This window comes from Cervus canadensis, chromosome 15, assembly GCF_019320065.1.
Source record: "Cervus canadensis isolate Bull #8, Minnesota chromosome 15, ASM1932006v1, whole genome shotgun sequence".
Classification (NCBI taxonomy): Eukaryota; Metazoa; Chordata; class Mammalia; order Artiodactyla; family Cervidae; genus Cervus; species Cervus canadensis.
The window spans coordinates 58,838,370-58,850,446 of NC_057400.1; positions in this window are offsets into that span (position 1 = coordinate 58,838,370).

Here is a 12,077-nt window from a genome sequence, read left to right on the forward strand (position 1 = left end):
TAATAATTCATATCTATTCTTGAAAATGTAGAAAAAAGAAATGATTATAAAGGTAGAAAACTGAAATAGCCCCAAGTCTTAATAGTGATAGCACATTAAAAAAAAAAAAAAAACTTTTCTTATGCTAACTCTTGTCAGCCTTCTGTCTATTCTCACCTCCTTCCATGTCCTGTTTTCACACTTTTAGGTTTACAACATGTTTTAATATCTAGCTGGAGAAGGAAATGGCAACCCACTCCAGTACTCTTGCCTGGAAAATCCCATGGATGGAGGAGCATGGTAGGTTACTGTCCGTGGGGTCACAAAGAGTCGGACACGATTGAGCGACTTCACTTTCACTTTATTGCAGCTATATCCCTCATTACTTTAAATGGAATTGCATTGCCTCTCTGGAATAATATGTGAGAGAACGCTGTGCCACCATCCTGTGGACAGGGGAAAAACCCTTCCTGGGGATTTTCTTCTGCTTCAGCATCCCAGTTGAGAAACTCAGCCTGTTCAGTTTCTTCTTGGAGAAACCACCTGCCATTGTGTTTTTCATCTGCTGGCTGACTTGCTTGTTGTGGCCCCTCCTCAATGGCACTGCCCTACCCTCACCAAATTATGAGTTGTTCGGGTTTTCTCAAATTATTTCCCAGATGTCCCACACTTTCACAAGAAGGCGAACATAAACCTCTTTAATGAGTCCCCCTGCATAGCTCTAGAAGAAAGTTCCTAAATTTAGGGTCCAGAGATAGCAACCTTCAAATTTTCCAGCATGGATGTAAATCATAGTTGGCAGAATAACAGCCCCTCAAAGGTGTTCATGTACCAGGAATCTCTGAATATGTTACCTTGCATAGCAAACGTCACTTTGAAGATCTGATTAAGTTCAGAACCTTGAGATGGGGAACTTATCCTAGGTTAACCAGGTGACTCCAGTTTAATTGCATGCATGCTTACACGTGAAAAAGCTTCTATTATGGAACTCAGGTTTGGTTGTCTACTGCTCAAAAGTCAGTAATTCAAGAGGCAAGTGTCAGTAGAAAGGCAAGGCATTTTAATCAGAAAAGCCAGCAACCTAGAGAAGGTGGGCTCATGTCCAGAGAGCAACTCCAAAGATCCTGCTCAGCCATGACAGTTATTAAAGGGAAAAATAGAGAGAAGGGTGGCAAATCTCAGTGAGTCATTGAGGCAGGATGTTGGGATCTGAGTCATTCTCCATTGTGTGAGACTGGTTTATTCTCTCTGCGTATGTTATCTTTCCCAAGTGATCTGCTTACAGGATTCTTTAGGGGGCTGTTGGGAGCAGAAAGCCAGTCATTTTTTTTTTTATGACTTAATTCTTCTTTCCATACTACTTTTTATCTAGGAAAAAACTGACAGGTTAGGTAAGGCATGGCGTGCATTCAGGAAAACAGAAGTCAGGAGTTAGTTTCAATTGCTCAGTGACCTAATTCCTATAATTAGGTTCTTGTAAGGTTAGAGGGGAACAGAAATGGGCAGACAGGAAAGGGGCAAAAAGCTGTTTTCATTTTCACAGCTGTGGTCAGAGGAAGATGAGACTAGGAAAATGACTCAAAGAATGCTTTGAAGACAGAGGAAGGTACCTCAAGCCAAGCAATGTGAGAGTTCTCTGGAAGCTGGAAAAAGGCAAGGGATCAAATTCTCTCAGAGTATGCAGGAAGAAACGTGTCTCTGCCAGGACCTCGATTTTACCTCAGTGAGACCTGTATGAGATTTCTGATTTGTAACACTGTAGATAATTAAGTTTGTGTTGTCTTAAGCTACTTAAGTTTGTGGTAATTTGTTACAGCAGCAATGGGAAATTAATACCCAGGTTTCTTCAGGGTTTGTTGTTGTTGTTGTTTTTCAATTATCATATTGGACCTTTCCCTGGGATTACTGGGGAAAAGAGGAGGTGCAAGGGAGTTAGATACTTGTACTCTTTGCCCACAGTACCAAAAAGTTCTGTAGTGGGAGCTTTCAGAGAAGGAGGGAAGGAGAGGAAAAGGAAGGAAGGAAGAAGGAAAAAAAATAGACAAGAAAAATGAGGGAGGGAGAGAGGCAGAGAAAGAGGTGGGTTCTTCTAATATTATGGTTACTTTCCAGGTTTAAGTTTTGCCCCCATGAAATTGAAACTTGCCAAATAGTCCTTTTAGTTTTTTGGAGAGTCTTAGTCTGATGCATGGTGGCAAAGTGGTCTCTACAACGGTACTTGCATCACTGGCAGAAAACAGGAAGGATAATGGTCTACACTGTCATGTATAAAGACTTGGCTGTTAGTTTTATCAACACTTACAAACAAAAAGATTCCCAAATTCTTTTCTTTTTGATACTGAAATATCATAAAAGAAACCATTTCTTTTATGATACTGAAATACACAGAATTCTCTTTTCCAAAGTCATCAGCTTTGGTAACCTCCAGTACTCTTGCCTGGAAAATCCCATGGATGGAGGAGCCTGGTGGGCTGCAGTCCATGGGGTCACGCAGAGTCGGACACGACTGAGCGACTTCACTTTCACTTTTCACTTTCATGCATTGGAGAAGGAAATGGCAGCCCACTCCAGTGTTCTTGCCTGGAGAATCCCAGGGAAGGGGGAGCCTGGTGGGCTGCCGTCTGTGGGGTCGCACAGAGTCGGACATGACTGAAGCGACTTAGCAGCAGCAGCAGCTTTGGTAAAAACTTGTCTCAAATTACAAAATGAAATTATATATATCCCAAGAGCTTCCAAAGAAATAATCTATCATTTTTTATTATAATAAAGAGTTCTACTTAAAAACATTCTTATAAAAAATTCTAAAATGTAGTACATCCTTTCTGTTAAAAAAAAAGTATCCAAAACTTGAGAATGAGAAAAAGAATGGCTGCATGTCCTTTCAATGACACATCCAAGGATTATTTAATTGTATAGGGAATGCACTTCTGTTGCACTCAATATTCACTGCTGATTAAGACCCAATTTTGTAAGTCGCATACAAAATTGTATATTTTTGTCCAATAGAGATGCAAATCACTTCTTTATTGTAGAAAAGGTAGCCACAAAGATTTTGTTTTATTGCCCTATAGGACATTAATCAGTTTTGTCTCTAATAACTTATTTCAGTTACTTCAGAGTTCCTTTTCTTACTGATAATGTAAATTGATGTTCATAAAATTCTCTTCTTAATCAGTATACCATTCTGGTAGTTTACTCTTTAATGGATTAAAATAATTTTGACATGTGTTCATTTTATATTTGTGTGAATCATGATCTTTAGATTTTTGAAAATTATATTTTGGCATTACAAAATATTTTAGCCATGGGTATATGTGCATGTGTGTGTGTGCATTAAATGATTAATGATGTCATTTAAGCAATATTAATAAAGGGAGACCATGTTGGTCTTAACTATATGTGTAATTATGTGTATATATGTATACATATATATATTAGAAATATTGGAGAAAGTCTAGACATGTCTGAAATTTAGTTGCCAAAAAACTGCTAAATGTAATAAATTATATAGTTTCATACTATTTCTTATTCTGGGATAAAAATATTTATAGAAATATTTTTGAAAGACTAAAATATGGAATCTAACTTTTAAGCTGGGGTCTGAGAAAATTATTTCTTATTCTCTTTTACCCTCCATATAGAGTATATGCAACATTTTTATCAATTTTTAATTTATAATTTAAATACTAAGTAATGAAGAGATTTACATAAAAGATTTTATAACTGTAGTCATTTACAGTGTAAAAATGTGATTTCTTATTATTTCTAGCTCTTAAAATGTTAATGTAATACATAACTGTGTAATTTTATAGGACAGTTTAATTCCCTTGAAAATATGGAGCTCAGCAAAGAGTCCAAATTAAAAAGAAATTAATATGTTTTAAATATTAAGTTATTTTTCTGGTCTTTTGAGTTCTGTAATATCTTAGCCTGGTGAAAACTTTACTTAAAAGAAGTTGCCAACAACCAGTCCTAGTTGCAGATTTTTCATATTATCAGAAAATAAAAATGCTTTTAGGACGGATGTTCCATATTTGTATTGTTATTTTAATTACCATCAAATATCACAATAATCAAAATTTTGTTGGCATGGAAACTAATAGAACCATATCCAAAAATACATTAGTATTTTCTCAGCTCTTTCTACATAGGATAAAAATCTTCATTTGTTCTGCTCAGAATCTTTCTAGTTTTGGACTCCATGCTAAGTAAAAGATAAAGTTAATTCATATATGTGAAAAGTTTACTTGGTAAATTTTAATAATAGACAGTGTATGAACTTCAAGTTTGACATACCCATTTTATAGAAGCAAGTTCAATTCAGTTCAGTCCTCAGTCGTGGCCAACTCTTTGTGACCCCATGAACCGCAACACGCCAGGCCTCCCTGTCCATCACCAATTCCTGGAGTCCACCAAAACCCATGTCCATTGTGTCGGTGATGACATTCAATCATCTCATCCTCTGTTGTCCCCTTCTTCTCCTGCCCTCAATCTTTTCCAGCATCAGTGTCTTTTCAAATGAGTCAGCTCTTCCCATCAGGTGGCCAAAATATTGGAGTTTCAGCTTCAGCTTCAGTCCTTCCAATGAACACCCAGGACTGATCTCCTTTAGGATGGACTGGTTGGATCTCCTTGCAGACCAAGGGACTCTCAGGAGTCTTCTCCAACACCACAGTTCAAAAGCATCAATTCTTCTGTCCTCAGCTTTCTTTATAGTCCAACTCTCACATCCATACATGACTACTGGAAAAACCATAGCCTTGACTAGACAGACCTTTGTTTACAAAGTAATCTCTCTGCTTTTTATTTTATTTTTTTTTTATTTACATTTCAGTGGGTTTTGTCATACATTGATATGAATCAGCCATAGATTTACACGTATTCCCCATCCCGATCCCCCCTCCCACCTCCCTCTCTACCCGATTCCTCTGGGTCTTCCCAGTGCACCAGGCCCGAGCACTTGTCTCATGCATCCCACCTGGGCTGGTGATCTGTTTCACAATAGATAGTATACATGCTGTTCTTTTGAAACATCCCACCCTCACCTTCTCCCACAGAGTTCAAAAGTCTGTTCTGTATTTCTGTGTCTCTTTTTCTGTTTTGCATATAGGGTTATCGTTATCACCTTTCTAAACTCCATATATATGTGTTAGTATGCTGTAATGTTCTTTATCTTTCTGGCTTACTTCACTCTGTATAATGGGCTCCAGTTTCATCCATCTCATTAGGACTGATTCAAATGAATTCTTTTTAACGGCTGAGTGATATTCCATGGTGTATATGTACCACAGCTTCCTTATCCATTCATCTGCTGATGGGCATCTAGGTTGCTTCCATGTCCTGGCTATTATAAACAGTGCTGCGATGAACATTGGGGTGCACGTGTCTCTTTCAGATCTGGTTTTCTCAGTGTGTATGCCCAGAAGTGGGATTGCTAGGTCATATGGCAGTTCTATGTCCAGTTTTTTTAAGAAATCTCCACACTGTTTTTCCATAAAGGGGGGGGGGGGGTGGCTGTTACAGTTTGCATTCCCACCCAACAGTGTAAGAGGGTTCCCTTTTCTCCACACCTCCTCAGCATTTATTGCTTGAGACTTTTGGATAGCAGCCATCCTGACTGGGTGTATGGTACGGTCATTGTGTTTTGATTTGCATTTCTCTAATAATGAGTGATGTTGAGCATCTTTTCATGTGTTTTGTTTAGCCATCTGTATGTCTTCTTTGGAGAAATGTCTGTTTAGTTCCTGGCACCATTTTTTTGATTTGGGTTCATTATTTTTCCTGGAATTTCCTGAAATCAGGAACAAGACAAGGGTGCCCACTCTCACCACTACTATTCAACATAGTGTTGGAAGTTTTGGCCACAGCAATCAGAGCAGAAAAAGAAGTAAAAGGAATCCATATAGGAAAAGAAGAAGTGAAACTCTCACTGTTTGCAGATGACATGATCCTCTACATAGAAAACCCTAAAGACTCTACCAGAAAATTACTAGAGCTAATCAATGAATATAATAAAGTTGCAGGATATAAAATTAACACACAGAAATCCCTTGCATTCCTATATACTAACAATGAAAAAACAGAAAGAGAAATTAAGGAAACAATACCATTCACCATTGCAACAAAAAGAATAAAATACTTAGGAGTATATCTACCTAAAGAAACAAAAGACCTATACATAGAAAACTATAAAACCCTGATGAAAGAAATCAAAGAGGACACAAACAGATGGAGAAACATACCGTGTTCATGGATTGGAAGAATCAATATTGTCAAAATGGCTATTCTACCCAAAGCAATCTATAGATTCAATGCAATCCCTATCAAGCTACCAACGGTATTTTTCACAGAACTAGACCAAAGAATTTCACAATTTGTATGGAAATAACAAAAAACCTCGAATAGCCAAAGTAATCTTGAGAAAGAAGAATGGAACTGGAGGAATAAACCTGCCGGACTTCAGACTCTACTACAAAGCCACAGTCATACAAGACAGTGTGGTACTGTGGCACAAAGCAGAAATATAGACCAATGGAACAGAAATAGAAAGCCAGAGATAATCCAACGAACTCTATGGACACCTTATCTTTGAACAAAGAGGCAAGGTATACAATGAAAAAAGACAACCTCTTTAAACAATGGTGCTGGGAAAACTGGTCAACCACTTGTTATAAAGAATGAACTAGAACACTTTCTAACACCATACAACAAAAATAAACTCAAAATGGATTAAAGATCTAATGTCAGACCAGAAACTATAAAAACTTCCGCAGAGGAGAACATAGGCAGAAACTCTCCCGACAATAAATCACAGCAAGATCCTTATGACCCCACCTCCCAGAATATTGGAATAAAAGCAAAACTAAACAAAATGGGATTCTTAATGAAACTTAAAAGCTTTTGCACTACAAAGGAAACTATAAGTAAGGTGAAAAGACAGCCGTCAGATTGGGAGAAAATAATAGCAAATGAAGAAACAGACAAAGGATTAATCTCAAAAATATACAAGCAACTCCTGCAGCTCAATTCTCTCTGCTTTTTAATATGCTGTCTAGGTTGGTCATAACTTTCCTTCCAAGGAGTAAGCGTCTTTTAATTTCATGGCTGGAATCACCATCTGCAGTGATTTTGGAACCCAGAAAAATAAAGTCAGCCACTCTTTCCACTGTTTCCCTATCTATTTGCCATGAAGTGATGGGACCAGATGCCATGATCTTAGTTTTCTGAATGTTAAGCTTTAAGCCAACTTTTTCACTCTCCTCTTTCACTTTTATCAAGAGGCTCTTTCCTTCTGCTTCACTTTCTGCCATAAGGGTGGTGTCATCTGCATATCTGAGGTTACTGATATTTCTCCCAGCAATCTTGATTCCAGCTTGTGCTTCTTCCAGCCCAGTGTTTCTCATGATGTACTCTGCATAGAAGCAAGAGTGTCATTGAAATTATGAAAACAGATTGTAGTTTTAATGACAAATTTGGAAAACCTATGCACTGTCCAAAATGCAAACCCCTAGCCACATGCTATATTTGTACATAAGATTTAAATTAATAAAAATTAAACAAAATGTAAAATTCAGTTCTTTATTTTACTAGCCACATTTCTAATGCTCAATATTTTCATGTTGTAGGTAGCTCTTGTATTGCACAGGGAAGATGTAGAATATTTCCATCACTGCAGAAAATTCTACTTGACAGCGCTTTTGAGACTTTATCATGTCGATCATACTTCTTTCTCTTTTTAGATGTTAAAAATAAATTTTATCTTATCCAAAGCTTAAGCAGTATAAAATATGACAGATATCCTACAGGAGACAAGCCCAACACCCCTAATTCACAGGGCAGAGAATTTCAGTGTGCTTCACATTAACCTAAGTTTTAAGTACATAAAACATTCTCTACTTATTCTTTAAATTAAAATGCATAGAGTGTGCTTTATTCATTCTTAATATTTCTTAAAATTGTTTTGATTTTGAGTGAGAATTATTTATCATATTAATGAAAATTTATAAGTAACTAATTAAATATCAGAGACATCTATAGAATATAAATGGTATTTTATCAATTCAGAATTCACTACTCTTGACAAAAGCCTAATAATAATCAGAATATGGATAATTTTACCCCATGATGCTTTATTTTCCACACTGGAAAACTATTTACTAATTTCCTTTATTTTTTTTTTTTTTATTTTTTTTATTAGTTGGAGGCTAATTACTTCACAACATTTCAGTGGGTTTTGTCATACATTGATATGAATCAGCCATAGATTTACACGTATTCCCCATCCGATCCCCCCTCCCACCTCCCTCTCCACCCGATTCCTCTGGGTCTTCCCAGTGTACCAGGCCCGAGCACTTGTCTCATGCATCCCACCTGGGCTGGTGATCTGTTTCACCATATATAGTATACATGCTGTTCTTTTGAAACATCCCACCCTCACCTTCTCCCACAGAGTTCAAAAGTCTGTTCTGTATTTCTGTGTCTCTTTTTCTGTTTTGCATATAGGGTTATCGTTACCATCTTTCTAAATTCCATATATATGTGTTAGTATGCTGTAATGTTCTTTATCTTTCTGGCTTACTTCACTCTGTATAATGGGCTCCAGTTTCATCCATCTCATTAGGACTGATTCAAATGAATTCTTTTTAACGGCTGAGTAATATTCCATGGTGTATATGTACACAGCTTTCTTATCCATTCGTCTGCTGATGGGCAACTAGGTTGCTTCCATGTCCTGGCTATTATAAATAGTGCTGCGATGAACATTGGGGCACACGTGTCTCTTTCAGTTCTGGTTTCCTTGGTGTGTATGCCCAGGAGTGGGATTGCTGGGTCATATGGCAGTTCTATTTCCAGTTTTTTAAGGAATCTCCACACTGTTCTCCATAGCGGCTGTACTAGTTTGCATTCCCACCAACAGTGTAAGAGGGTTCCCTTTTCTCCACACCCTCTCCAGCATTTATTGCTTGTAGACTTTTGGATAGCAGCCATCCTGACTGGCGTGTAATGGTACCTCATTGTGGTTTTGATTTGCATTTCTCTAATAATGAGTGATGTTGAGCATCTTTTCATGTGTTTGTTAGCCATCTGTATGTCTTCTTTGGAGAAATGTCTGTTTAGATCTTTGGCCCATTTTTTGATTGGGTCATTTATTTTTCTGGAATTGAGCTGCAGGAGTTGCTTGTATATTTTTGAGATTAATCCTTTGTCTGTTTCTTCATTTGCTATTATTTTCTCCCATTCTGAGGGCTGTCTTTTCACCTTACTTATAGTTTCCTTTGTTGTGCAAAAGCTTTTAAGTTTCATTAGGTCCCATTTGTTTATTTTTGCTTTTATTTCCAATATTCTGGGAGGTGGGTCATAGAGGATCTTGCTGTGATTTATGTCGGAGAGTGTTTTGCCTATGTTCTCCTCTAGGAGTTTTATAGTTTCTGGTCTTACATTTAGATCTTTAATCCATTTTGAGTTTATTTTTGTGTATGGTGTTAGAAGTGTTCTAGTTTCATTCTTTTACAAGTGGTTGACCAGTTTTCCCAGCACCACTTGTTAAAGAGGTTGTCTTTTTTCCATTGTATATCCTTGCCCCCTTTGTTGAAGATAAGGTGTCCATAGGTTTGTGGATTTATCTCTGGGTTTTCTATCCTGTTCCATTGATCTGTATTTCTGTCTTGTGCCAGTACCATACTGTCTTGATGACTGTGGCTTTGTAGTAGAGTCTGAAGTCAGGCAGGTTGATTCCCTCCAGTTCCATTCTTCTTTCTCAAGATTACTTTGGCTATTCGAGGTTTTTTGTATTTCCATACAAATTGTGAAATTATTTGTTCTAGTTCTGTGAAAAATACCGTTGGTAGCTTGATAGGGATTGCATTGAATCTATAGATTGCTTTGGGTAGAATAGCCATTTTTGACAATATTGATTCTTCCAATCCATGAACACAGTATTTTTCTCCATCTGTTTGTGTCCTCTTTGATTTCTTTCATCAGTGTTTTATAGTTTTCTATGTATAGGTCTTTTGTTTCTTTAGGTAGATATACTCCTAAGTATTTTATTCTTTTTTGTTGCAATGGTGAATGGTATTGTTTCCTTAATTTCTCTTTCTGTTTTTTCATTGTTAGTATATAGGAATGCAAGGGATTTCTGTGTGTTAATTTTATATCCTGCAAATTTACTATATTCATTGATTAGCTCTAGTAATTTTCTGGTAGAGTCTTTAGGGTTTTCTATGTAGAGGATCATGTCATCTGCAAACAGTGAGAGTTTTCCTTCTTCTTTTCCTATCTGGATTCCTTTTATTTCTTTTTCTGCTCTGATTGCTGTGGCCAACACTTCCAAAACTATGCTGAATAGTAGTGGTGAGAGTGGGCACCCTTGTCTTGTTCCTGTTCAGGGGAAATGCTTTCAATTTTCAACCATTGAGGGTGATTGCTTGCTTGTGGGTTTGTCATATTAGCTTTTATATGTTGAGGTATGTTCCTTCTAATTCCTGCTTTTTGGAGAGTTTTAATCATAAATGAGTGTGATTTTGTCAGCTTTCTCTGCCATCCTTTGAGAATAATCATATGGTTTTTATCTTTCAATTTGTTAATGTGTGTATTACATGATTGATTTGCGGATATTGAAGAATCCTTGCATTCCTGGGATAAAGCCCAACTTGGTCGTGTGTATGATTTTTTTAATAATGTTGTGGATTCTGTTTGCTAGAATTTTGTTAAGGATTTTTGCATCTACGTTCATCAGTGATATTGGCCTGTAGTTTTCTTTTTTGTGGCATCTTTGTCTGGTTTTGGAATTAGGGTGATGGTGGCCTCATAGAATGAGTTTGGAAGTTTACCTTCATCTGCAATTTTCTGGAAGAGTTGAGTAAGATAGGTGTTAGCTCTTCTCTAAATTTTTGGTAGAATTCAGCTGTGAAGCCATCTGGTCCTGGGCTTTTGTTTGCTGGAAGATTTTTGATTACAGTTTCAATTTCCTTGCTTGTGATGGGTCTGTTAAGATCTTCTATTTCTTCCTGGTTCAGTTTTGGAAAGTTATACTTTCCTAAGAATTTGTCCATTTCATCCAAGTTGTCCATTTTATTGGCATAGAGCTGCTGGTAGTAGTCTCTTATGATTCCTTTGTATTTCAGTGTTGTCTGTTGTGATCTCTCATTTTCATTTCTAATTGTTATATTTGGTTCTTCTCTCTTTGTTCTTAATGAGTCTTTGCTAAATGGTTGGTCATTTTGTTTTAATTTTTTCAAAAAACCCCAGCTTTTTCGCTTTGTTGATTTTTTGCTATGGTCTCTTAGTTTCTATTGCATTTATTTCTGCCTTAATTTTTAAGATTTCTTTCCTTCATGCTAAACCCTGGGGTTTTCTTCATTTCTTCCTTCTCTACATTGCTTTTAGGTGTAGAGTTAGGTTATTTATTTGGCTTTTTCTTGTTTCTTGATGTAAGCCTGTAAATGCTATGAACCTTCCCCTTAGCACTGCTTTTACAGTGTCCCATAGGTTTTGGGTTGTTGTGTTTTCATTTTCATTTCATTTTCTATACATATTTTTGATTTCTTTTTTGATTTCTTCTATGATTTGTTGGTTATTCAGAAGCGTGTTATTTAGCCTCCATATGTTTGAATTTTTAACAATTTTTTTCCTGTAATTGAGATCTAATCTTACTGCACTTTGGTCAGAAAAGATGACTGGAATGATTTCAATTTTTTTGAATTTTCCAAGACCAGATTTATGGCCCAGGATGTGATCTATTCTGGAGAATGTTCCGTGTGCACTTGAGAAAAAGGTGAAGTTGATTGTTTTGGGGTGAAATGTCCTATAGATATCAATTAGGTCTAGCTGGTTCATTGTGTCATTTAAGGTTTGTGTTTCCTTGTTAATTTTCTGTTTAGTTGATCTATCCATGGTTGTGAGTGGGGTATTAAAGTCTCCACTATTATTGTGTTACTATTAATTTCCTCTTTCATACTCGTTAGGCGTGGTGCCGTACAATTGCGGTGCTCCTCATGTTGGGTGCATATATATTTATAATTGTTATATTCTCTTCTGGATTGATCCTTTGATCATTATGTAGTGTCCTTCTTTTGTCTCTTTTCACAGCTTATTTGAAA